General features: G+C 46.2%; 1 protein-coding gene across 7 annotated transcripts in view; it reads right to left on the reverse strand.

The window, feature by feature from the left end:
• Positions 1 to 22,190, reverse strand: part of Foxp1 (forkhead box P1) — a 600,509-nt gene extending 578,319 nt beyond the window's left edge. For 3 of the 7 annotated variants that reach the window (XM_031382733.1, XM_031382734.1, XM_031382732.1), the window contains exon 1: positions 20,058 to 20,757. The gene's annotated coding sequence lies outside the window, so the exon portion shown is untranslated. Of the gene's footprint in view, positions 1 to 20,057; positions 20,761 to 22,022 lie in introns of those variants that run through there. The other 4 variants (XM_031382735.1, XM_031382736.1, XM_031382737.1 and 1 more) reach the window with 3 other exon arrangements.
• Positions 22,191 to 27,971: the final 5,781 nt, after the last annotated feature.

Below are 27,971 nucleotides of genomic sequence, written 5' to 3' on the forward strand. Positions count from 1 at the left end.
GGCAGCTGAGAAGGAGCCTGAGCCTCATCAGGAGGACTGGACCACAGAGCCTCACTCTGCCTCTAGAGCAGGGGTTGCCTAAGGCCATCAGATATTTACATTAAAAGATATTTATTTTCGGATTCATAACAGTAGCCAAATTACAGTTATGAAGTATCAATGAAAATAATGTTATGTTTGAGGGTGGGGGTCACCACAACACGAGAAATCATATTTAAGGGTCAAAACATTAGGAGGATTGAGAACTACTGCTCTAGATAATGTGGCAGAGTTGTGTCTGCTCCATGAGTTGCCAAAGCTACCGGGTCAAGGTAATCTCTACTCCAAGATGGTGATCGCCTCCTATCTGTAGAGAAAGCCACACTACATAAGAGCAAAGGTCCACCATCACCCTTGATGGTTGTAATGGCCAGAGTCACCATAACCTATGTTGTTTGACTGTTCCCCAGACAGTGAGCTGCTATGGAAATACAATGTTTCTATCTTTATATTTTCCAGTCACAGGACATAGCCTATGTTATACAGAAGTAGGAATAGTCATCGAAGCAAGTCATTCAGATTATCCCCAGAATTCAACACACAGTGGTGAATCACACACGTGGGTAAAAGAGAAGTAGTGAGAACAGTGAGAGACTAGAGTCCTCCACATGGCTGTGGGAATGGAAAACAGGTAGGTGGGAGGCTCCTCAAGGGTTAAACGCAGCAGGTACCATCTCCCAGGAATTCCACTTAAGTATATACCCGAGAGGACTGAAAACATATGTCAACACAGGAGCCCATACATGAATGCTCACAGTAGCCTTACTTGTAAAAGCCAGAAGTGGAAGACAAGCCAAGCATCTATCAACACACAGATGAAAAGCACAGTCAACAGATACAATGGGATGGTACTCAGGAATAAGGAGGGATGGAGGACTGACTCATGCGATAACATGGACAAGCACTGAAAACACTACACAGACATGCAAAGCCACACAGATAACTCCACTCACAGGCGATATCAAAAATAGACAAAATATAGAATGAAATGTCAGATGGCTGCCTGGGGGTGAGGAGATGGGAAGAGAGAGAAGGGGCTGCTAAGTGGTAGCCAGTGACCCTTATCCTGGGGTCTCTACCTTCCTGTTTCTACTACTTGAGATTGGGCACAGACTGAAATTCCTAAATGGGTATTTTGGGAGAGAGATACTGATATCATTTTTAGCATAGCACATTGTACTAAACTATTACTGTTAATTTCTTACTGAGCCACATTTATAAATTAAACTTTAAGTATGCAGGGATCAGCCCTGTCCATAGATTCAGGCATGCAGAAGGCATTTAGAATAGATGACCCATGGGTGAGAGAGACTTGTGACCCCAGACAGCATCCATGCCCACTGGACTCCATCACCATTACTCCCAGGACATTCTTCTGTGTTGTTCTTTCACTGCCCATGCTAAGGCCGCATTTCCACTTTCATGCACAGGGTAAAAGAGAAAGAAACTTCAAGTCAGCAGTGCAATGAGCAAGTCGACATTTCTCCTCTTTGAAGAGCCAGAGCTGCTATCCACTGCTGCAAACACGTCTGTGTGTCCTACTCAGAGGCAAAAGAAAGTGGCTGGATGTGAAAACCTGATGAGAGTTTGGGTTTAGAACCAAGACTCTGGAAACAAGGCTCTGCCTTGGACTTCCGCCCCACCCCCACTCCCACCCCACCCCCAATGCTGGGAAGCCACAGCAGGATCTGAAAGCATTCAACCAGAGTCCACTAGATGGCTGCTCTGCCCTCACTGTGGGCCCCACCCTGGCAACCACAGGGGCCCTATGATGGGCCAAGGGTTCACCGTGTTCTAGGACCTCCGCTCTGTGCTAAGTGTGTTACAAGCCTTCCCTTCGCTAATCCTCACCGCTGACCGCATGTGCTCAACACTAACGTAGCATTTTGTGGGTAATAAAAATGAAGCACAGAAATGTGTAATAGCAGGGTGGTGTCATGTGGCCTGTGAGTGGTGAGGCTGGGGGTCAGAGCCTGACCTTCAGGCTCAGAATCTGAGGTATACGTATGCAGCAGGACTCACCAATGCACGGTGAACCTGCTGCTTCTGGGCACAGTCACAGAGACCACTATAGTCACCTGTGCCTGGAGGCTGAGGCCCACACTGTCACATTATGACAGCAAACAGAGGGTGCAGAGAAACCTACCCCAGGTCATGCAAATACCAACTACTAAACAAGACTTGATCCCACTCTGTCTGGTTCAGACAATGAAGTCTGGTTTTTCACACTCAGGCCTGTAGCTAACCTATGGTTTACTAACCTCACAGTTATCTATCTGATCAAGACTGAAGAACTATGCCCTCCCATTCATGCCTGGGAGACAACAGGAAAAGATGAACAGCGCCCTTGGTAAATGAGACTTCTAGATAAATCAGGACTAACCTAGTGAGGTTAGGTAGATGAGTAAAGGAGCCAGTGTGTGTGTGTGGGGGGGGGGGGGGGGTGTGTGTGTTTATAGGTGTAGATGAGTAAGGGAGCCAGTCTGTGTGTGTGTGTGTGTGTCTGTGTGTGTGTGTGTGTGTTTACCTGCTTGTGCGTGCACAGCCAGTGAACAGTCAGGAAGGACCAAGCTCTGCCAGGCCTCTTGCTGCTTCATGGGGTCACACAAGTGGACTGAAGTGGTCTTTCAGAAAAGGCAGGAAATGTATGGGCACACATCCATGTTGCCAAAGATAAAGAGGACCCTCCCGGAGAGTGGGTTAATCTGGGTAAACTTTATGCACTCAATGTTCAAGAGGTCACCAGAACAAGACCTAGAATAGAGGAACTTTACCTCTTCTACAGACAGGACAACCATAGGCTTTCCTGAAATTTTATGAAGGACCGGAATAAACCATTGGTCAACTGGAGGAGCACGCAAGCATTTGGAAAGCCCAGTTTCCAAGCCTTAGGTCTGAATGAAGACATGTGTAATAGAGTCTCAAGCTCTGAGATCTTTCAGCTCTAACCGAATGCTCCTTTTCCGAACACAGCCGAGGATCTTCAACAACAGTGTGACATTCTAGGGCCCCTGGACAGGTACAATTATGTGTTCATACCAACCTGCTCCCAGGGCCAGCGTTTGCCACCCACATCTTCCAAGAAGCCTAGTAAGCTGGTGCCAACCAGTGATGTGACTTCTCCCTTACAACCCTCCTGGCACGTGTGAATGCCCAAGGCATGCCAGATTATTGGTAAGGTGATAACTCTGGTGGCACATACCTGCTTGGCACCACTGGAATGAGGCTCCCTTGGGCCACCTAAGGTTTTATTTCCTGTTATCTGCACCACCACCAGTGGCAGAAGAAAATGGGAACACCCAGCAAATCCAGATGGCAGACGCTTAGCCAAAAGCAGAGACCCAGCTCAAGCAAATCAGACTCCAAAACACAGCGAGACGGTGACCCTGGGTCTCCAGCGCCTACACCTGGGAGATGAGGGGTTGTCTTCCATCCGTAAATCATCCTTGCAAAATCCATCCTTCCTTCTGAGCCTTGCCCACTTCATACACCTTTTAGCCAGAAAAGATGCAAGCATAATAAGTAATAAAAAGAGCTAATGTGAACACTGATGGGTTTTGCAGAACTAATTTAGCCCACAGAACAAACGAAATGTGTTAGATTGAGTCTGGTTAGGTTCCCTGTTCCTGTTTATTTTAGGGTTTTGTTTGTTTGTTTTTGGTTTTGTTTTTGGGGGGTGCTTAGGGGAGATGGTTTTTTTGTTGTTGTTGTTTTGCTTTTGGCTTGGTTTAGGTTTTGCTTTGTTCTCTTTGGGTTTTTGTTTTTTTGTTTGTTTGTTTTTTCCATGATAGGGTTTCTCTGTGTAACCCTGGTTGTTCTGGTACTCATTGGGTAGACCAGGCTGACCTCAAACTCACAGAGATCCACCTGCCTCTGCCTCCCAAGGGGTTTGTTTGTTTGTTTGTTTGTTTGTGAAATGGAGCTTCCCACTGTAACCCAGGCTGACATGAAACTAGTTCACAGCCCAGGCTAGCCTCAAATTCCCAACCCTTCTACCTCAGCTTCCCAAAGGCTGGCATCACAGGCATGCACCACCATATCAGGCTAGCACACATATGCATTGATCAAAGGAGAAAAGCAATGGAGAAGTTAAAAGCCCTAACAAGTATTAACTAATTCTTCAGCCCATAGTGCCTGGACTCAGGCTGTAGCCCTTCACCACAGCACTGCAGCATGACTGGCAAGTGAGAACAAGTGGGATCAGGATTCCATTACATCCCAGCAATACTCCAGGCTCAGGGCCCTCAGCCTTAACCTAACTTTGTGTAACAAGAATGGACTGAATTGGGAATTTAAATAGCACTGTGAATGCTAACAATCCTTTGGGGAAGTTACTTTCCTTCTTTCCTGAAGAGATGGGAATCAAGCAGACAAATGGAGAGAAAACCATCCAGGAGTCAGGTCTGTTGATAACAATGCTCTGTCACCCTGTCCCTGATGTACTGAAGGGTCAGAAAATGAGAGTTCACATTCTTTACAACACACATCAGCATATCCCAAGCAGACACTGTAGGAGGACCCTGGGCCCTCAGCAAGTGATAAGGCAATTCCATCAGTAAATTCCTCATGGAGCCTACAAGGATGTCTGATTTAGGTTTTAAGCAATTTGTTGTATACAATTTATTCTCTCAAGGAGTCTTGCTAACTATACATATTTTGTGTGCGTGTGTGTGTGGGGGGGGGGTGGAGCTAAACAGACTCTTAATAAGAAATTCAAATCAAGGCGACAACTGCCTTCTGGCCTAATAGAAAAATCAATCTGTCAAGTCTTAATTAAGTACCCAGGCTAGGAAAAGGCGCCTGCTCGCTCTTTGTATACTAACCTCCAAGATTTTAGGTAGTCAACTGTAAACGAGGGCTGTGTGATTCAGAAATCAGAACTACCACAAAGGAGAATCATATGATTCTGGGTGGCCAAATATTTAGTAAATCAAAGACTAAAGATGAATGAGGTAAGACTGTTGACAAAGATTCCTGTGAATAATGACATTGATTTGGGGCCTCCAAGTGATGTTTGTACCAAAACACCTGAGGGTTTGTACCAAAGCAAGATGGGGCATCTGGTGGTCAGAGAGGAATGTTTGCTGGCCCAGTACTCATTCTGAGACAATGGATGGAAAAAATAAATAAACAAGTAAATGGCTGAATAAACAAATAAATAAATGCATACAAATATTTCACTTCTACAACGGTAAATAAAATCCCTTACATCCCCCTCTATGTTTTACATCATCCCTAAGGAATGGAAGTGCAGAGGTGAGAACTCCAACTGGTGACCGGGGGAGATGACTTCAGCCGGGAAGATGCTCATCTGGCAAGCATGAAGACCACAGATGGATCTCCAGCATCTCTGTGAAAAGTCAGGCATGGTGGCATGCTCTTAATATCTCAGTGCTGGGAAGCAGAGACTGTGGGTCCCTAGGGCTCACTGACCAGCCAGCCTACCTACTCGGCAGGCTCTAGGCCAATGAGAGTTATCCCCAAACAATATGGTGGACTGCACCTGAAGAGCAACACTCAAGGTTGGCCACTAGGTTCCGCCCATGTGCCCACAGAAAAATAATGTGATTCAAATCCAAAAACCAGAGAGAAACCCCTTAGGTTGTCTAACTGTGGGACCACTGCAGTAGCATCAGTAGTTGGGACCACTGCAACAGCATCAGTAGTTGGGACCACTGCGGCAGCATCAGAAGTTGGGACCACTGCAGCAGCATCCGTAGTTGGGACCACTGCAGCAGCATCAGTAGTCGGGACTATTGCAGTTAGCATCAGTAGTTGGGACCACTGCAGCAGCATCAGTAGTCGGGACCACTGCAGCAGCATCAGTAGTCGGGACCACTGCAGCAGCATCAGTAGTCGGGACCACTGCAGCAGCATCAGTAGTCGGGACCACTGCAGCAGCATCAGTAGTCGGGACTACTGCAGTAGCATCAGTAGTCGGGACCACTGCAGTAGCATCAGTAGTCGGGACTACTGCAGTTAGCATCAGTAGTCGGGACCACTGCAGTAGCATCAGTAGTTGCTACAGTGATTACAAAGATGATATGGACATCCAATGGAAATAGGAAAATACTCTGAAGGAAGGTTCTTGTGCCTCGGACCCAGCCCTCCTTAGGGGACCACAGGCGTCACTCTCCCTTGCTGATTTATGCTTCCTTATTTCCTATTAGCACATCCTAGGCTGATAAAGTCAACCCTTGTTCTTTGTGGGAACATTCCAGACCTCAGTCGGTCCTGAAAGCACATCCTCCTCTATATCACAACATGTGTGATACCCATTTCCCTCCCTGCAGTCTCCGAAGGCCACAGAGACATGGAACATCCATTCCAGCCTGGCCTCTGCGTGGTCTACACGCACTCTTTACAACCCTTCCCCTTGGCTCTGGACAGACAGTAAGAGCACCAGAAGAGTCCATCTCTTCCTTGCACGGAGGAAATGTAGGCACAGCTGGAAAAAAGGAAGGAAGTTCAAAGGGTTAAGAACTCCTTTGCTCAGCTCTCACCATCAAACAACCACAGGGTAAGGAAGACGTGGAACGACAGTGCCTTGTCATACAACGTGAACTCGGGTCATTGGAAGAATAACTATCACCAACGCCCAACCACCAAAATGCAGTGTTTGCATGGGCTGATACTTTGAGAAAGGCTTTGCCCAGGCTGCTCACGTGCACCTCCTGCTGGCCAACACCAGCAAGGTGTGTTGGCCCTGCCAAGTAAGACCACCAAACTCAAAAAACCCCTTGAAACTCAAACAGTAACTACTCACTCAGGATGTCAGAATCTAAGATGTAGAGAATCGAAACCACTCATAGAAGAGAATCAAAACCATTTAGTTCAGGTGATGCAGTTAACAGCTTAAAATTCAGAATTTGCTAATTAATTAATTAAAAACCCATTCTCAGCTTCCAACTCACAGCTTGAACCCCCCCCATAAGGGAAGCTCATTGCATCCTCCTGGGCAGTATACCCTTACTGGCCACTAGAACACATGCGTCCTCAAGCATACTGGCTGGCTTCTGCAAGGCTTGGGTCAACCACTCCAGAGCATGAATAATTAACTCCTTGAAGCAGAAGCGCTCTCTTTGCACATTCACTAATTCACACATTGGAATAAGACAATAGATGTTGGCTCTTTCCTGAGGCTGAAATCCAATTTAACATCCACAAACTTGCTTCGGGAATGAGGGCCAGGGCAGGTGACCGAGTAGAGGCTAATGGGGACAGAAGGTACTCAAAGGTGAGATCTCAGGGGAGGGCTAGAGGAAAGACAGAAAGGCAGGAGGACACATGGGCAGATTCGAGGCCTTGAAAGCCATCACTACCTTGTCCTGCAGGGAAGACACTGCATCGGGTATGGTGGTTGTGGTGAGCAAAGCTACCAGCACACCCCTATCTGACTTTGCACCACGTCTCTGGGCTACTTCACGTTCTGTGTCTTTACTGAAAGTTCAAACGGGCTCATGGACTCAAACTTCCTACATTGTTAGTGGAACTTGTTTCATAGGCTACTGGCACTCTGATACCTAATTCCTGGTTCTCCAAAGTTGATATGGAGAGAAGAGACAAAGCTGTTTTTCATCTTGCCCCAAATCTATATGCTCCAACCTGCAAATCAACATGAAACTGCCAACAGAATGCAGGAAAAGCAAGACGCAGGCGCCACTGAGAGACTGAATGGCATGTATCAGGATCATACATCTATTATTAACCTCAAGAGCTGCGACCATGTGAATGCTCTCTGAAGCTACTCCCTGATACTTTATACTATGTTACCCACAACTGGGCCCCTGCCTTCCATCAACATGGCTCTATAGGCCTATTCTACACATCTCAGGACACCTATAGACACACCAAACAGCAGAGAACATTTGGCCTTCATGGTACTGCTCTCAAAAAGAAGAAAATGACATATAAATACATTTACTGTAGGACGAAGTAGTCATTATCAATTACATAGGATACAATATAAGAAAATGTCCCTGGGATGGAGAAGTAGCTCCGTGGTAGAACACTTGCCCAGCTTGTGCACGAGCCTGGGCACAATCCCAGCATCACCGACCTTTGTTACAGTGAGAAGTCAAGTCCGATGGGTGAGGACAGATGGTTCAGAGAGAGCCTCATGACAGTATGAGGACCAAAGCTTCTATACAGCAACTATGTAAAAAGCTAGCCACGATGGCACGTGCTCGCAATCTAGCACTGGAAAGGTAGAGACAGGTGGATCCCTGGGACTTACTGGCCAGCCTAGGGGCAAACCCTGTAAAACAGCTTGTCATTTTCCAAAAATGTATCCATATGTCCATACAGCAGATAGCCATGTACACAAACACATTTCCCTTAGATACATACATGTGAGTTTATACATCAATGTCACATCCCCTCTCTAGATTCCAGTCTCCTTGGGACAAAGGTGCGACTGGCTTGGAGCATCAATGAGGTCCTCTGGAGAGCTGACAGGTCGGCCATCACTACCTCTGACACCGGGATGTCAGAAGCTTAGCAAACTCCCCCATTAATACTGCATGGCTCAAAAACAAACTGGCTCCCACTTGCCTCCTCATTCCAATACAAAACTTTAATGCTCACTTGGCAAAGGAAAAGAGAAAATACTTTTACAGATACGTATATAGATAATGGATATGACAAGCTACAGATAGTTTAAAGACACTATTTCTGACTTACTTATTGTAAAAGTAGCCAACAGTCTAAAGATACTTTTTGGGGCTCAAGTTCTAGGTCAAAAGAAAGGGTCACCCTTTCTGATTCTCTGTTCACACCTGGAAGCATGGTCAGCCCCCTGGTACTTCCCCCATCAAGAAGAGAAGAAGGTGCCAGAGCCAGGCTCCGCCATGACCACCCAGGATCCGCACTGCACACAGGTGTTGGAAGATACTGCGAGATCGCATAATTAGGAGCTTTAAGCAATCGTCTTTGCACTCAGGCAGTTGGAGAAAGGAAAAGCAGAGTCTGGGCGACGCTTTGGGAGATAAATTCCACAGCTTTTCACCAAGTTGAAATCTTGGCTTTGGACACACATAAAAATGAGCCTGGCTGATCTTAGCTCCCCGTGGATACCTGCCAGATCACAATGGTTGACCCAGTTGGCCCGCCTTACCACAGGGAAGACCACTGCTGGAAGAGCAGATGGCAGAGCTGGACAGAGCCAGCATGGGCCCCATACTAGGGACAGAAGCAAGGAAAGGCAGGACTCAGCGGCCCAGGCCAGGGTGGGACTGTGCTTTCCAGAGAATCTATAATAATGCATCCTTGGAAGAAGTGTCCTCCAAGCAGGCTCCCATCAGACGCTCTCATATCTTTCAATCACCGGTTCTTACAGCCTATAAAACACAGCTCATTATTCTCTTTTTCTCTCTTGTCACTTAGTACAACTATGCATCAACAAAACAAGTGCTGACTCCCATTTATAGAGACGCAAGTATCTGCTACAGATTAGGGTCATTGCTTCCCAGGTCTAAAGATGCCATGGTAGCAGTCCAACTAACTCCTCGCTGAAAAATCACGACCAAGAACAACCTTCTTCGCTACGAGCCAGCCACTTTTTGCCTAAATTAAACCTGTTGTTTAATGGCTCACAAGCTCTACCGTCCACACTGAGCATGTCCTTCATTTCCAAGGAGCACTGTCCAAACATTCCCTTCTGTTAGATTTTCCTCCCTTCTGCAGAGAAACATTAGCTACCTTTAGACTATTTTGTTTAACATCTCCAGCCATTTGTGCTATTTACTGAGTACCTGATACTCTAATAAAATGTCAGCACAAATAACCAAGTTGTCCAGGAAAGAAAAAAAAAAAAAAAGCAAGTTTTCCCAGCCCTCTCTGGCTTGTCAAGGCAAACATTTCGAGATGGCCTCTGCTAGTCCTGCTGACACAAACACCTTTTCTCTTTCCTCTCAAATTACCAAAGATTATCATTTTACTCTGCAATGAGCCTGATGAAATTGAAACTCTGTACATCAGAATTAAATATGTTCCATCTACTCAGAATGAACAGTGCATTATTTATCACTAATACTTAATGACAAAAAAAAAGGGTAACTTTCCCCGATTATACCGCTGATGACATCCCGCCTCGCACCATCGATTCTCACGGTCATTAGCATAATCACAGAGCCTCAACTCCAGCTTCTACAGCAAGTTTGGTAACAGAGCTGAAGGTAGACATGCGCACTATTTTAAAAACATGTTCTGATTTCCATCTAAGCATATCTTTATTTATATGGCTTTCTTACCATCAAAATGCCAGTCCTTTAAATTATGCAGAAACCACTCTCTCCCCAAAGAACAAGGTGCTACATCACACCAAGGATACAGACCAAGTATAAAGAGCCCGCTAATTAAACGTCCCTCTTCAACTCTCTACGCTGCATATGCAACTCTTAAGTTCTAAGCCAACTCTTGAAATGGACAGGCTCCTTCAAATGAATGCCGATTTCACCACCCCCCACCCCAAAAGAAAAGACTGGCCATTTGAAAGATTATTTTTAATCAAACTCCCTGATAAATGGTTGCGATTATTTAAGGTTATTTTCCTGTGAAAGTACATGCAAATAAGCAAATTACAGAATAGGAGTCAGGACTGAAGGCCTCGAAGTTAGCCCAAATTTTATACTGCTAGGTTTGGGGTTCAAATATCAAGAGTTTGTTTGGGGTTAAAAATTCAACACTACCAATGGGTCACATGAAAAGGGTAGGAGCTGGGAAGCTGGCCCAGGGGGAAAGAGCATTGGTTGCTCTTGCAGAGGACCTGGGTTCAATTCCTACTGCTCACATGATGGTTCTAAGGGATCTGACTCTCTCTTATGACCCTCCCCATCTGACTTCAGCACACACATGGTGCACATAGATGCAGGAAAAACAGACATAGCTAAAATAAGAAAGAAAAAGGGAAATTAGCTACTGCAATACATACCCATATGGATGAATTTCACTAGCTATACTGAATACTTTTTTTAAAGTCAGGTTGCCAAAGACTACATACAGTAAGGTTCTATAATATAAGCGCATGAATGTAAAATCCTCTTATGAGGAATGCATTCTTATATATTAAACACATATATATACGTGCACACGCAGACACACACACACACACACACACACTCCAGGAAGCAAAAACCTGCCAACTGAGATTGATGTCCCTCCTCTGAAGGGCTGAGGACAGGTGAAGCCTGAGTGTTTCAAAGCTGGGCCACAGACACACAATGCTCCAAATAAATATTCTTTGTTCCTTTGGTGCCTTACATATTTCACAACCCAAATTTAAAATTACAAACACATAGCTTTTAAGACAAAGGTCTGTCCAATCCTTACCTCTAAAGTCTTCCTCAATGGGTGGAGGCAGCAGCTTTGCACTCGGCAGTGACCCTAAAGCCCTGTGTCCCAAAACCAAATCCATTTCCAAGGCTTTCCAAATCACTTATTATTACCTCATGCTTAAGGAATTCTTTACCAGTAGTACTATACTATGGGAAAGTCATCTCCACCACAGAAAGTTTCTATATTTAGTAAAAGTAACTGTCCTGTTTCCGAAGCAAAACAAAACAAAAATGGAACTCTGAACTGACTCGGCTCCTCCTCGGGGATCTGTTCAATGTTCAGTTGCTAGGGATGCCAGCAGTCCCTGTGTGTGACATCAGAACACAGGGGTGACAGAGAATGATGAACTTCTGCCTGGTGGGGAGGACCCTCCCATCCCTGTCCTGGAATGTTTAGAAACTGCACTGGAGTTAACTCAGACAGAGAGGTGGTGGCAGAAGCAGACCCCCGACCCCTGCCCAGTAACTCCTTTTTTTACCCCCAACCCCAACTCCTGTCTACAGAAAGGAATAGAACTTGCTCCTGGTACACTGAACCCAAGTGAGAGCCTCATATTTACTGTCAGCATGCATCTGCTGCAACCAAAGCCATTACTTAGAAAAGACAACACACTTAGACAGCTGAACCTTTCTTAAACACAGAGAACACACACAAAATAGAATCAAATCTAGAGGCATACCGGAGGAGCCTATGCAAGAAACTATTTTAATACATATGTTTTCTCCCAACCTCTCAGCGTCATACATGGACAGTGATAGTTTCTCAAAGTGCAGTGTCTCTTACTTTACAATGTTCAACAACCTGCTCTCCATGTAATTAAACACAGCCAACTTCCTAGTCAAAAATCACTAGAATACATCACTAAAAGGGGACTGCTATTGATTCCCTAATGAAATATCAGTTAATTACTTAATCTTTCTTAATGAAATGATTAACATCCTTTCAACAAGCAAGACACCTCGGTTACCATCAAGCTGAGATCTCCAGTGCTGAAGTTCTGTCTACTGGAGGATTGTCTTTAAGTGCATAAACGTTTTGAACAGAGGCAAATGAACTTTGTGCCACCTAATTATCCCAAAGGGCACCAGCACCCAGCACCAACCTAAATGGAAAGTCCTAAACAGCAAGAACAGTTCTCAGCTGTTATTAAAATGAGGCCACACCAGAATTAAAATGCAAATTAGAAAACTAGTTAAGAGAAGTCTGGGTAACTTCAAAAGGTCCATTACAAACACAGACCCCACCCACACCCAAATGTCAGGACAACTTTCACTTGGGTAACTCTCAGATCCGAGTAGGGAGAGCTACAGTTGAAGATCTAAGTACCTGCACAGGCGGGCCTCCATAGCACCTGACCTCCCCTTATCTCATCATCTCGAAGGAGGCATTCTTGATAGGATTCGCAAGTCTATTTGTGTGGTATCCTTGGCTAGGCTCTTTCCATCAATATCTGTGCATGTCCCATCACATACACAGAGAATCTCCCCAACATGCTTAAGGAATTCAAAATACTTGTGCCAGCAGGTTAATCTAAGGAATAGATAGTTTAGATCTTGAAATCAAACTTGAAGGAGAGCAGAAAGGAAACCCCAGAATGACACCTGATGGCAACTGACAGCAATAAGGTGACCCACACCACCGAGGAAATACGGAGGGAGACGAATCATGAAGGAAAAGCCGGGATACTCGGTAGAAGGAGATGATGCTCTACAATGTTCCTTCCACTTGGTTGAACCCTGAAGCTCTTAGGTAGCCTGTGCATCTCCAAGCAATGTCTCCTTCTGTGCCTGACTCTGGGAAAGAAGCTTGCCCACCCCTGTTAAGGTTTTACAGTGGCCAAGCCATGCAAATCCTCCTGAAGAGTGGTTGCAGGTGCTTCTGTGACTCTTGAGCACTGAGGTAGTCAGTCAGCTTTCTCCTCTCCCTGCCTTATGCTTGTGAAACTGTGGATGGTGTTTTCCTCAAGTACAGAGCCTGGCCCCATCCCAGATGTGGGGAGCCAGGAGCTGTGTGACCACCTCTTGTGTTTGAACTACAGCCCTGCTGAGAGCTGTAAATAAAGACAACCACAGCAGCAATACAGGGGTCAGCTTCAAAACAAAAAGTGGTTAGTAACACTCAGCATGCTTGCCTCCAGAGACAGCAATCACCTGCGACCATGGCTCTCTATTCTGTAGGCATCTGAACTGCATCAGAAATGTTACAAATGTACTCTACTTGTGAGTCAAAAACAATTCTGATTCAAGGGCTGGGCTGATGGCCAATGGCTTCAGTGCTTGCTCCATACGCAGGAGGACCAGAGTTCAGATCCAGTACCCAGGTAAAAGTCAGGAACAGCCACACACCTGTAACTCTAGCACTGTGATAGGAAAAGACGCCCTGCTCACAGGCCAGGCAGCCTATCTGAAAAAGAGCCAACTCCAAGATCAGGAAGAAACCCTATCGCAAGGAAATAAGGTAGAAAGCAATAGACAGAACAGAATGCCTGGCCAGTCCTCTCTCAGTACACATTGGTACACACATACACACACCCAGAGTTCTGATTCAAAAATGTGTACTTTAATAATTATCCTATCCATATGCATTCTCAAATTCATTCTTAGTCTGTCTGTCTGTCTGTCTGTCTGTCTCTCTCTCTCTCTCTCTCTCCCTCCCTCCTTCCTTCCCCCCTCTTTCTCTCTCTCTCTCTCCCTCACACATACACACACACAATACAGGTGATTAAAGAAACTAGTTGGCTGCCTCAGGCTGTGATGGTGCACACCTTTAATCCTAGTGCTCAACCCTTGGGAAGCAGAAGCAGGCAGATCTGAAGATCTGAGTTCAAGGCCAGCCTGGTCTATGGATCGAGTTCCAGAAGAACCAAAGCTACAAAGTGAAACTCTGTCTTGAAAACAAACAAAATCCCCACAAGACTGCCTGCAACCTCCTTCCACCCCTAATAAGAGCATCTACCTTGATGGCTGTGCTCACCTTGCACAGGGAAGGCACAGCTCCAGCAAAACAGATGAAACACTCTTCTTCTACAGGCTTCACTCACTGACCTGATACTGTAAAACAAGCCCCTGTTGCTGAATTACTGAGCTCACAGGATAGCCCTCCATCACGTAACTCACAGGCAGGAGCCTGGAAATCTCTGAAAGCAGACAAAGTAATGCTGGAATGTATAGATGAGAGAAAGACATTGGGAATTCACACTACGTTTGATGCTGGAAATAGAACCCAGTATTCTAGTCATCAGGCAAAGTACACGATTAGTAAAAATCAGAGACCCTGGCAAAATGGCACTGGTCATAAATAAGCATGTATCCAGATACAAAATTCAGAAGACAATCCCTGTTTGAAACGAAGAGATTCTATTCTGAAACATAAACAGGGACCCTCAGCAACCTGCTCTCGTCTTCTCGTTAGATGCTCTGAGAGCCAAGCTAGCCTTTTACATCTTCAAACAGGAGGACACGCTTTCCAGTCAGTGGCCCCTCCACCTCAGCTACTGATTTAACAGCAATATGAGAGAATAAACCCATCACAGAAGGGTCCAGCAAGGAAAGACTGGAGTAGTAAACAGAACTATGGAACATGATTGTATGTGTATTCATTATTTCTTTAAAAAAAAAAAAAAACTATTTTATTAAAACTGTGATTTGGAAAGAAAGTGCAATTAGCTCAGGACAGGCACTGCTGAGATGCACCGAACACACCAGACATATGTAAATATTTCACGGTATCAGTTCCGTTTGAGTAGACCTGTCAGGATATTTACAGGGCTTGACAGTACTTCGGTCTTTAATTAAAATTTTGCCCAGATACGTTAATGTAATTTAAATAGATTATTAGTTGTCAGGATCTAATATAAATTTTGTTTACGATTTAGTTGCTTTAAGTACTGGGATTGAGGAAACTAATTTAACCCAACAACTGAGTGGCCTGGAAGAGCAAGATCAAGCCACCAGAAAGCCCCCCAGCGTACTCTGCACTCAGCCCGGAGCCTTTGCCTAACTAGAGAGTCACAGGAAACCTCCCCAGGTGAAAACCGGCGTTCCCCTCCCTCCCACCCCACCCAGTGCTCTCACCAGTGCTTTTGTGGGACAGAATGACTGGGGGGCAGTGGGGGGAGTCAGAGGCAAAGGCGTATGCACCTGTTCTAGTGCCAGGCCTTGTCTTCACATATAGTTCTTTCTTCTCCCGCCTGCCTAAGAAACCATCATTCTCACTTTCAGAGCCACACACCAACAACCCAAGAAGCACCTGTTGTGTTTCAGAGGCAAAGCATATGGTAAAACCCCCGTGTCGGGACTGCAGGAAGAAAACCAAGCCCAGAGGAGGATGTCCACAAGCCCATCTGGCCCACACACCTCACACGGATAAAAGTGGCTAGAACCAAACACAGCCTCCAGCCCTCTCTTGTGAATGGGAGCTGCCTTTTACATGAGGTTTGAAAACTGCCTTCCCACAAACAGACAGTAATTAATAAGAATAACTTACTAAAGAAACAAAGCAAGCTGTCTAGTTGTCTTTCCTAACTGCCATACACTTGACCTCCACGGATTCCCTCTCTGCAGAACACCAGCCTGGAGCCCACAGAGCAAGATCATCATCGGAAGGAGCAAAAGCAAAAAAAGCATTTCTTGAAATTAAATGTTCCTTACATTTATTTTCAGGTTGGGGACACAAGCCAAATCAGCATTACATCCCATTAACCCTGTGGTCACGTGCACACAGAGATAAAGCATCTCCTAGGGACTGGAAGGGTTAACTGGCATGCAGAAGGCATCCTAATTTGGCCAGGTTTGCCCCTATTTTAAGAAGTCATCTCATCTCACACACTGCTGCTGCGCCAGCTTTTGGCATCCCTAGCTTTAATTCATCCAAGTATCAGACAAGAAGTAATTTTCAAAATTCAGTTGAAGATGGCTCTTTGCACACCCATGCTGGCTGAGTGGCCCTCAGATGACGGAAGAAGCAAAGGGAAAGATCATTTGGAAAAACGTGCAAACTTTCTGGCTGGCTTTTCTCACACACTCAGTGTTTGATCACTTGGTGAAATTTACTGCAGGCAAAAAACAAACAAACAAACAAACAAACCCACAAATAATAAATGTCCACACAAAATCTCAATGTATGGAATTCACCTGTTCAGTCATCAAATGCTTTTCTTGGATTTATTTTCTCTACGTAACCAATTGTTATTTATAGTCTAGATTTTAAAACATGCTCAAAGACAATGGCTACTATTGCTTACTTAGCAAAACCAGCCTTTACTCTGGCTGAATTATATAAAAGGGGTATGATATCTAACAGGATAAAAAAAGTATGAAAAAGGTACTCAGGAAAAAAAATGTTTTAAAGAAAAATACCACCTGTGTAAACAAAGCTAAGCTCTGGAAACCCTTTCTGAAACCTGCAGAATGAGCCCATATTCGATGCCTTGAAGTTGCAATTAAATTGTAGTAATTTAAGATTAGCGGGAGAGCAAAGGGCGGCTGGAGGCCTTTGCAGTCCTTCCCTCCCTGCTTAATGCTCTGCACTCGGGTTAAATGAGTTTCTTTAATGTAAGTACCTTAAAGTAACCAAATCATAAACAAAATTTATACTATTTTCTGTTAGTCTGAAATCTATTGAAATTTGATTAATATGTGCCTAAAATTATTTTTAAAAGGTAAAACTCTGGCTATTCCCTACAAATTATCTCACTATAGCCACTGAAATGGGATCAGACCTCTAGCACCTAAACTTGACAGAATATACTGGGGCAGGGGGGTTGTCAGAGGGTGATGGAGGGAGAGATAGAGAAGAGACAGAGGTGGAAAGATAATTGATACAAAATTAAGTTTAGGTTTAAAGTGAACAGTGCAAACCAAATACTAGGAATGGCTGCAAAGGGGAAGCTGGGCTTCAAAAGCTGTCCAATGTGCTAGCCTCTCCCTTCTCTTTCCTAACTCTAGTACTGGCCACGCTGTAGTAAAATGTATTTGTTTAGGAAATAGCCCAGTTCTTCTGTTCATTCAACAACTGCTGCCAACATAACACCCTTCCCTTCCCCAGAGCCTGAGAGCATAAATGTACAAAGGGGTCTGGGAAGAAGCAAGGAAAACCTGAGTCACAGGCAAAATAAAAATGCTTAGGCCCAATATTAACTCGATTAACTTCTGCTATTGTTGGTACAAATGATTTAACTAGAAAATATTTACAGCTTTAAAAAAAAAAACATGATCTAGTACAGAAAATTGCCTAACAGCATCCATGTGTATGTTTAACCCACATTGCTTAATTATACAATAAAGGTATACCCAATAAAAGGGTCAGACTTTGAAACATGTTGTGTACCATGGTTATGAAACTCTAGCTTATAAAAAAAAAAAAAAACAACGACAAAGTAGTCACTATGTGACAGGTACTAGGTAATTAAAAATACAAGCCTTAAGTGACAATCATTTTTATTCTTCTGTGTTTACTTGTCCTATTCCATACTTTGCTCTACTTAATTAAAGATGACATTTAATTTAAAGATAGTTTGTAACTGGAAAAAAAAGTGTTGCATAGTTTGCACTTCAGGACTTAAATATGAACATAGTATCTTGAGGACATCTCCAGCAAGTTACTTTGAATAACTGATGTTTCATTGGTATTACTTTGATAAATCTGTGAAAATAAAATGCTAAAGAAAGTACTGTTGCTACTTTCCTTGAAAATGTGAAATAGTTAAAATTTCCTAGACAACAAGGGAGGCCAAGTTACAAGGAAACTGAATAAAGCAGCAGCTGGTCATACTGAATGTCAATCAAAAAAAAAGAAAAAAAGAAAAAAGAGGTCATGTGTAATCTAGAGAAGCCTCTAGAGAAGGCTCTTTCTTTTTAAATTCCAAAACTGGGTTTTATCACTTGAGTTTCTTCTTTTTGTTTTTAACTACAACAGCAAATTTAAACGCTCATATATAAAACTCTGGCTCCCTAAGAAGGCAAGTCTTCTAAGCTAGATGTGAGAAAATGTTATCTAACTGGTGTGGGAGTCTAAGGTTGGGAAAAAGAGGGCCTTGGTGAGGTTCTGGTTAACAAGTAAGACAGAATTCTGGGGACTTAATATTCTTTGGATACCTTTTGGGTGCATTCTCCTAAAAAAGAAATGTATTACAAAATAGTAACTTGTTTAGCAATTCAACATCCATAGGAACTCAAAAGCAGCCCAGAGGCTGGGCATTTCCTTCCAAGTGAGGCTTCACTTGCACAATAAAGATAAGCATTTGCAATGGTCCATTTCTGCATAAGTGAACATATAGCCTTGCTGGGTTCTCCCTCACCGCAGTTCCTGACAGCAACCCAGCAGCCGCTGTTTGATCTCCCCTGCTTCCTTAATTTGGGTTGTCAAGGGTCAGCAGTTGGAGGCTGTTTACTTTTCAAAAAAAAAAAAAAAATTTTCCCCCTCTCTCATACAATGACTAATCCAAAATGGGGGGGGGGGGGTGTTAGGGAGTTATGGCCACTGGCAGGATGCTAAACCTTTCCCTTCTTGCACTAAGATTTTAGCTGACACTTTTTGAATGGTGTTTGAATTTTACTTATCCTTTTAATGCTCTTTAATTAAAAGACATTTCAAAGAAGGGAGGGCAAACCCATCCCCCCTTTAAAAAAAAAATCTGTGCCCATTTTTCTTTTTCCAGACACTAAAGAGATATGCACTTCAAAATCAAAACTGGAATGGAATTCTTGAAAATGATCTGAAATAGAAATTAGCAAGGACTCTGTTGCCTCCATCAAGCAAGACACCCCTGGATAGAAAATCAGTCTCAAGTCTTACTTGCTCTCTTAAATTCTCATCAAGCCAGTCCTCAAACTGATTCTCACTGTGAAAAAAGTGAAGAGTGCAAAAAAAAAGACAAGAATTTGGGATCCTCCAATACATTTTCAGAAACAGGAAAAAAAAATCTTAAATATCCTTGGGTTTTTCTCACTTTATCTCTCTTGCAAGTTCTTCCAGGCTATGGCCCAAGGAAGATGAAGTACAAGGGTTTCAACCGGCAGACTCCTCAACCGGAATCCAAAATGTTCCCGGAGCCTTCTTGCTTGAAGAGCAGCGACAAAATAAGAATTAGAACTCGGAAAATACCTGGTGCTTGCCGTGAGAGCAGCCCTTGGGCCCTCGGCAGTATGCTGGGTAAGCTCAAATGCAACCCAATGAAATGTTCATTAACTTCATTATTCTACCTAAAGCACCCAGATGAAGGGACTGTGGGGGGGGGGGGTGGAAGGAAAAGGAAGAAACAAGTTTCATTTTGGGTCCTCTAGTCAAGCCATAAGAAAATAAATTAAGATGAAAGCGTAGAATGAGCCTAGCCTAAATCAATACACTTTGAAATCAGCCCAGCTAGGGTATTGGACACAATGGCTTGGAAATAATTAATAGTTATAAGGGGGGAGCGGGCTGAATAGAGCGAGGGATGTCACATTTTACACTTCACATTGCACGCTAACTTTGATCTCCAGATTTTTGGATTCTGGGAGGAAAGTGAGAGAAAAAGGGAGAAAGCAGGTCCCGTATTGGCTTGCACCTACCAGCCGGATGGGCACATTCCTTGCTCCCCGCGCCTGGTCGCGGATCTCTGCTTGCCCAGGCTGGCTGGTACAGCGCCCCGGCTTCCTCGATTCTCTCCCCCCGCCCGCGTGCCTGCCACGACCGCCTCGACTTACCCACGGAGTCCGGGGAGGAGGCGCCGGCAGCTCCACGCTTCTCCGCGCCGCCGCCGCCGCCGCCGCCGCTGCCCCTCGCCGGCTCGCCCGCCGCGCGCCGTCCTCCTGGGGCAAAGTTTCGGGGTCTGCGATCGACAAGAGACCGGGACGACCCTCAGCAAGTCTTCCTTCCGTGAAGGTTGTGGGGTGGGGGTGGGGGACTCGAAGGGGACGAAGTGATTAGGTGGAGGGGGCCAGGAGCAAAGATAGAGGGGGCAGCAAGAAGGAGAGGACCCCCGAGCTCCAGGAAACAGGGAAAGAGGATGCGCCGCGGGGGATCCCTGCAGGGATCGGGAAACCCGGAGCCCGGCCTGAGCTTTAGTCTCAGCACCTTCCCGGGATCTTACAAAGTTGCAACAACAAAAAAGGAGGGGCAGGACCGGGGGAAAGGGGTGGGATAGGGCTGCGGTGGCAGGCGCAAGGTTTGGAGTTACAACTGTTTATTTAGTCCTTAGACTCCCAGGGGGCGGGAGCTGCGCGGGAATGGGGGTGCTGCAGGCAGCAATTTCCAAGCAAACACTGGGGTGGGGGGGCATGAGACTTTGTTTCTGGGCGCGGAGCTCCCTGGCGCCCGTGTGTGTCACCGCCAGTCTCCGGGGACTGAGGCGGAGCTCACAACAGGTGGGGAGGGGGACAAGGAATCAAAGTTTCCGAGCGCAGCAGGGTGGGGGGTTGAGGGGGAGAGGGGGAGGCGGGGGCGCGAGGAGGCGGAGGCAGCAGATGACCACGACCCTGCGGCAGCTGGCAAACTCCTCGGCTCCCGGCGCCGCCGCCACCGCCTCGGTCCCCACCCGAAGCGCGCGCCGCCTCGTCTGGCCGGCTCCAGAGAGACGTCTCCGAGGGACAGGAACGGAGTACCGAGAGCACGGGAGGAAAGCTGCGCGCAGGCGAGAAACGGAGAGCCATCGGTGGCCGGGACAGGGCCGGAGGGGCGCGGTGGCACGCGCGTGTCGCAGAGGAGATCCCTGAGCTTAAGAGGCGCAGGGGTCAGAAGCGAAAGTGTGTGGTGGCGGGGTGTCGAGAGTACGGGCGCCGAGGGTTCTCGCGGTGCGCCCTGTCCCCAAGCCCACTCGCGATCTTGATACGGCTGGCGCGGGCTCTGTCTCTGACAAGCGGGGGCCGACCGCGCGTGGGGTGCGTGTCTGGCAGAGGGTGCGCGGGTGTGTGTATATGAGTTTTCCAGGCTCTCAGGGGTTAGCTAGAGAGCGTCCACACCGCTGAGTTTGGACCAAAACACGCGTGGCTGCAGGGATGTCGCCAAGCACCGGGCCCAGGGCGCAGGCGTCCCTGCTCAGCCCTCCAGCGTTCTCGGGGCAGCGCGGGGGCACAGAAGGGGCACGCACCCTCGGATAGCAGGGGAAAAGTTTGCTGTAAGTTCAAACTTTGAGCTCAGGAGATGATGCCACACGCCCCCGCCTACCGCGGCCGGTCCCGCGTACCCGCACCAGGCGGCCACCAAACACTGACACTGGGCACTCAAAGTTGCGACAGGCGGCCTGGGCTTATTGATCGCTCTACCCGAGCGGCTCGAGAGAGCGCAGAGAGAGGCGCGAGGGGCGGAGGGGGAGGCGAGCTGGTCTGTGCGGCCACCACCGCACCCCAGTGACTTATGCAAATGAACCCAAGGGTGCGGGAGCCTCCCGCGCTTCCTCCAGCCCGGCGCCCGCGCGCGGCCCCCACCCACGCAGAGCCTGGGCCCCGACTCCAGAGCGAGTCGAGGATAGAGGGTTGGGGGAGATGCACGTGGAGCCTGGAGATGAAAAGTAGGAATTTTTTTTCTTTTTTCTTTTTCTTTTTTTTTTCCTTTTTTTTTTTTTTTTTTTTTTTTTTGTGCTGGTTGTTGTTGTTGTTTAAAGTGGCGGAAACAAGGCAGGAGGCGGCTTGGGGAAAAAAAAGTGGAGCAGAAATGGAAAAATACGAACTCACCCGCGGCAAATGGTCTCTCGGTGCAAACTAAGGTGTTTTCGGGGCCTTTCCCCGCGCGCGCCCACTCCCGCCCGCGCGCGCCCCCCCGCTCACACACGCACACGCGCGCACACACGCACTCGCGGGCGAGGGCCGGGCCGCGAGCACAGCGTGCAGCTGCCACACAATAAATAACAATAGATTCCTCCGCTCGGGACTTGTTCCGGAGCCGCGCCAGCGCCGCCGGCCGCGAGGCGCCCCCAGCCCGCCCCGGCCCCTCGCCGGCCCCAAGCCCCGCTGTCCGCGCACTCAAAGCCCCCGAGACCCGCCGAGCGCGATCTGCACCCCGATGCGGCGCCCTTGGGTCGCCTTCCCCCTTCCCCCCCGCATCCCGGAACAAATAAATAAATAAGGCGCGCAAGAGAGGCCATCGCGTCGCGGAGGGAGATGTTGTTATTTTTTGCTGTTGTGCGTCCCTGACGTCACATCCACCTGCTGGGTAAACAACAGAGCTGGGGGGGGGGGTTGAAAAGAAATCGCAATTGCCAAGTGAGGGATGTGGGGAGGGGAAGAGGAGGAGAGGGAGGCAGAGCCCCAAGACCCGGGAAGGAAACAACACAACAGTTCCTAGGCAAAAGGAGCCTGGATGAGAAAAGCTGGGAAAAGAGGGGCCTGGGCTGGAGGGGTCCTCTCGGGAGATGGGGAGGAGAGGGGCCCATTTCAGACCCTGGGTAATGGAGAGCAAGAGTGGCAGCAACTAGGACGCAGAGGGGAAAGCCGAGGCGATTCGCTAGGGTCTGAGCTAAGAAATCCAGGAGGGAAGAGGACAGGCGGGGATAGAGTTTCCTCCAGTTAAAAGTGAAAGTGCTTCGCCTGGGTGACAGTTGGAGCGGAGGGCGGCAGGGGCGGCGTTCCAGCCCGGCGCCTGCTCCCGGGTCCTCCTTCCTCGGTCTCTCCCCTTTTCTTTCTGCACTTTGTCCAATGAAAGAAAGCGAGTTCGGAAGGTGAAAGTTCAGCTGAAGGACAAACCCCTGATTGCAAGGAAACAGAAACCCCTCCAGCCAGGGGGATTTTCCCCAGCATCGCAGAATCGGGAGAGAGTGATGGGAGCAAGAACTTACTCCCTCAGGCCTTGTCAGTCCCTGCAGGAATGTTATCCCTGTCGCCAGGTCCACTTGTGGTGGGGCGGGGGGTGGGGGTGGGGGAGCTTAGGGAGGAAAGTGGCTGCAAAGGAGAACTGTTTTCTCCACGGTTCCTCTTAAGAAAACACCCGGGGCTAGCATGTCAATCACTTGTTTAACACAAATTACCTCCTCTCAAGAACATCAGTCACGTGAGAAAAAAAGCTTTGTGCAATTCTTTGGAAGGTGAGAATTTTTTTTTCTTTTTTGCTGTTCTGAAGTTTGTTTGAATATGTAAATAAGTACCCAAGGTGCCTGGATGAAATACTTTAGAGATATAAATAAAAATATATAAGACAAAAAGCACTTTAATTGACATAAACAGGGAAGCTGTTTGTTTGTTTGTTTTGGTGTTTCCAACACAGGACTTAGAAAGATACAGAACCTCTGTGGCTTCTAGTGAACAGAGATTATTTCTTCATACCCATCATCCCAGAGGCTGCCAAACTCCCAAGCCAGGGTTTCCTGCCACTGACTGGCTAGTATGTCTACTAGGATAATTCTTTATGAGAATATTCTGAAAGTCACTCTATGGTTTCCCCCAAAGCACTGAGGGAGCCGGGGCGTGCCTACTGCCATTGGCATCTTCAGACTAGTACGGATGTAAATAATACCCTGAATAGATTATAATAGATTCTCTTGGATAATGTTTTTCGACAAATATTATTAAACGTTCATTTGCAGAGTTTAAATCTAAATTGAAATGAGAATGTGAGACTACCATTTAAATTTCTATCATGTTTGGAAAGCGAAATAATTAACAAAACCATTCACTGGTGTTGCAGAATAAAGCCAGAGAAAGGTAGTTAGTGCATACTGAGGTATACAGCCTGGTAGAGGTCATGCTGTAAAATACTCGATGCCAGGCAAACATGACTAGTCATCCCATTTTTCTATACTAGAAACTATGTATGTGAGATAGATTTTAGGTCCTGTAAAAGGTTCATGCTTTCTTTGTTAAGACATTAATACATATTCTATAATATTCCAGACCATCTTGTGAGTACTTTAAAATATACCAAGTTAGTTCCTGCTGCCACGCCTCTCACAGGCCACTGCTGACAGTAATAACATCTACTATTTATTGGAGGTTTGCTACGGCCTAGGCTCTGATATAAAGGTTTCTGTCAAGTTGGTTGATAGTCTCACAAAACCTCGGACATCACTGGAAAGCCCATATTTGGAGTTCATATAGAATTAAATAGGAATCTACAGTGTAGCCAGTCCTTGGGGAAAAAAAAACATTGTTTTTAATTTCTATGATGGTCCTGCCAAATAAAACTTATTTATGGTATGTAGCTGGTTGTACAATTGTAACTCTGGGAGACAGCACTTTATTTAAATATGACATCTTTGTGCATAGTCCATAAAGAACTATTCCTACTGTGATCTTCTTTATCAGATTCAGCTATGGTTTGTGTTGTTTTTCTGGTCCCCCTGCCCCCCAGTTATAACTATACCAAGAATGAAATCCTTAGCTTGCTACTGATCTTGATCTGAATTTTAACTGTCTTAAATTTTACCTTCACTTACAAGAAGAGGCTCCAGACAGATTGGCAACATGTTTTAAAGACAAAAGGAAAGGCTGGCTGCAGATCCCATGATCTATGGCACTGGTTTGGGCTAAGATGCTGTCTGATGTGCCGGCTGATTGAAGAACCCTACGCCCATTTGGTTTACATTACAGGGACACTTTACCAAGGCTCAAGACACTGTCACCACGTTCACAGGGAACAGGTTTTTAATTTCTTTATCAATAATCAACTAGAAGTTTCTTGTTAAAGCAAGGAAGGTTTTGTGTGTGTGTGTGTGTGTGTGTGTGTGTGTGTGTGTGTGTGTGTGTTAAATAAAGGGCATGGGGGTAGGACGCCACCTTTTGGTGATAAAACAAATAGAAATCCCTTTTTTAAACCTGCTGCTGACATCATTCTAGTTTTAATTACACCAAGGCAAAGGTGCTTGTCCTCATTTCCGTATATATTAAGTGGGGGGGGGGGGGGGTTGCACAATTAGCTAATTAAAGTTAACCAAAGCCAGGATTTCCCTAGAGGAATCAGTATGTGTCCCAGTCCTGCCATGTACTATTAGACTAAACATCAAATGTGAACTTCATTCTCCAAATACTGCGCCAGTGCACATACGCGCAGTTTGGAGAAAGGAATGAGTCTGGATGTTTGGCATTCATGAGATGCTGAATGTTCTGGTAAGTTTACAGTTAATAAAATAAAATCACAAGATTTGGTGGTTGTACATTCCTGAGTTTGTTCTAATTCTCGAATAACATACTGTGTTCACAGGAGCACAGTTATTACACTAATTGTCCTAAATATTTTCATTTACTTCAACTCTTTATTTTTCTGTTACATTATGGGGGAAAGCCAAATCTCTCCTCCTAAGTTAGATACAAGCACCGTGGAGAGAGCAAGTCACCAATTGCTCTTTGTGAGCATTTCAAAAGAAAAATTAAAAAGTGAACTTCAAAGGAAAATATGTGACAGGAGCATTTAGCTGTCATGACTGAAAGCCCGGCCCCACCCCTTTTGACAATTTGAAGGATGGGACAGTGACTGGAAGGGAATATGGTTGTCAGTATGCTATGCAAGTTGATGTTAACACTCCCACAATGGGAAAAGAGTGTGAACGCCCTCTCACCACCACCTGCAGGTGGGAAGGTGAGGCTGGAGCATGGAAGCCTTTCTCCAAGGCCAAATAACGGTCAGTGGTCCGACCAGGGTTAGAAGCCAGCCCCACCTAACCAAAGTATGAAGTCCTTGTATCTTAAGCATGTGGTCCAGCACACCGTAAGTCAAGGCTAGCCTCCTCCTCAGCCTTTCTCCAGGTGTGGGTAAACAGCCAAGAGGAGAGAAGAGCAGAGATGAAGCTTGTATGGACCGGTCTCACAGCTGGAAGCTAAAACAGTCTCCTTCCGAGATGAAACTGGCTCTCGGGCAGCATGTGCTTCCCTGGAAGTGAACAGAGGAGCCGCTGTCTGTGCCTAGACGTCCCTGTCAGTTCATATAGGCCAGCAGCAGCAGAGCTCTCATTTTACAAGATAGAGAATTACTAGGCAAAGAGAGACAGTTCGGGGGCCCGAGGAAGCTGAGTCACAGAACATGACAGACTCTGCTTCACAAAGGTGTTCCTCAAAAGTTAGCCAAAGAGGCTCAGCCTTTCACTGGGTCCAAAGAGCGCGTGTGTGTGTGTGTGTGTGTGTGTGTGTGTGTGTGTGTGTGTGCTCCTCGGAAGCTGGCCACCTTGATTTTTTAAATAGGATCTATCAGTGACCTTCATATCACCACATATAAGCTAGGCTGGCTGGCCAGTGAACCCCAAGAATCTACCTGTTTCTACCTCCCCAGTGCTGAGATTTTAAATGTGTACCATTGTACCCAGCTTGGTGGGGAGGGTGCCGATCTGGTGCATGGATCTGAGTGTGTAGGTGGACAGGCTCATGTTCATCCATGTGGAAGCTAGAGTTGTGTGTCTTCCTCTAATACTGCCTTACTGCCTTTAAACATATTCTCTTGTTGACTCAGAAGTCACCCTACCCCCAACCCCTGCCTCTGCTTCAGTGAGGGTGACTCTCTAACCAGCTCTCCATATCTGTCTCTACCACTATGCTGGGGGGACAGGCATGGGCAGCTATGCTCAGCTTTTTGTGTAGGTGTTAGGAATTTGAGTTCAGGTACTTATTCTTGCTGAGAAACCTCTGAGTTAGGTCCCCAGCCATAGTCCTGGCTTAAAAAAAATGTGTTCTGGGATCAGACTCAGGTGTTCAGAGTAGCAGCTGAACACCTGCTACTCTGGCAGAGGATCCTACTTTGGTTCCCAGTACCCACTGTAGGCAGTGACAACTGCCTGTAACTCCAGCTTGAGTGGATCTGATGCCCTCTTGTGGCCTCCATTGGCACTGCATTCATATGCACGAATATACACATGCACATCATTTAAAATAAACCAAAAAAAAAAAAAATGTTCTAAGTGTGTGGTTTTAAATGCTGATAAGGGTAGGGAGATGCTTCAGTCAAGAAACCTCCTGCTGTGCAAACATAGGAAACTGAGTTCAGTCTCCAGCATCTGTGTAAACAGCCAGGCATGGTAACCCCAGTGATAGGGAGGCCTAGAATAAAAAAGCCCCTGGGAAAACAAAACAAACAGCTGTGAGTGATCAAGGAACACACCCACCTCTCATCTGGCAAACGTGCATGCCACAAACATGAAAGGTGAAAGGCATGGTGGCTCACATTTGTAACCTCACATCCAAGAGGACAAGATGGGAGGATTAGCAGTTAGAGGCCAGCCTGGGCTACATTGACAAACTTGCTGATCAGAGGGAAAAGCGGGATCTCAGAAGCCACTTTCAACAGATAGAACCAAAAGCTTCATTTTTAAACCAAGCCCCCATTTGAGCCCCATGCTGATTCAAGCAGAGGACACATGATCTCTTTTATAATCGCTCACATCTCAACAGATTGTTCTGTAAGCTGTGCACCCTGCCTAATTCTCCACACAGGCTTCTTTGGTTGGTTTCTTGTTTTTCAACCACTTGCAAAGTTAAGCTACTAAATCACCTATGTAAACCATGATTAATTCCTTTGACATTAATAACAGGGTGACTTCTCTCTCCTGTTACCCCAAAGAGCCTGCTAATTGCCCTCCGATTGTTTACCTTTGTATTGTTTTATGAGAGCCCAGAGAAAGATGGCAGATAGCCCCTACCAGGCCTGAAACAAATGGCAGGCAGGTTTTGGAAAGGGTGAGCACATACATGCTATGACTACACCTTGTT

The sequence above is a fragment of the Mastomys coucha genome, unplaced genomic scaffold (genome assembly GCF_008632895.1).
Source record: "Mastomys coucha isolate ucsf_1 unplaced genomic scaffold, UCSF_Mcou_1 pScaffold20, whole genome shotgun sequence".
Classification (NCBI taxonomy): domain Eukaryota; kingdom Metazoa; phylum Chordata; class Mammalia; order Rodentia; family Muridae; genus Mastomys; species Mastomys coucha.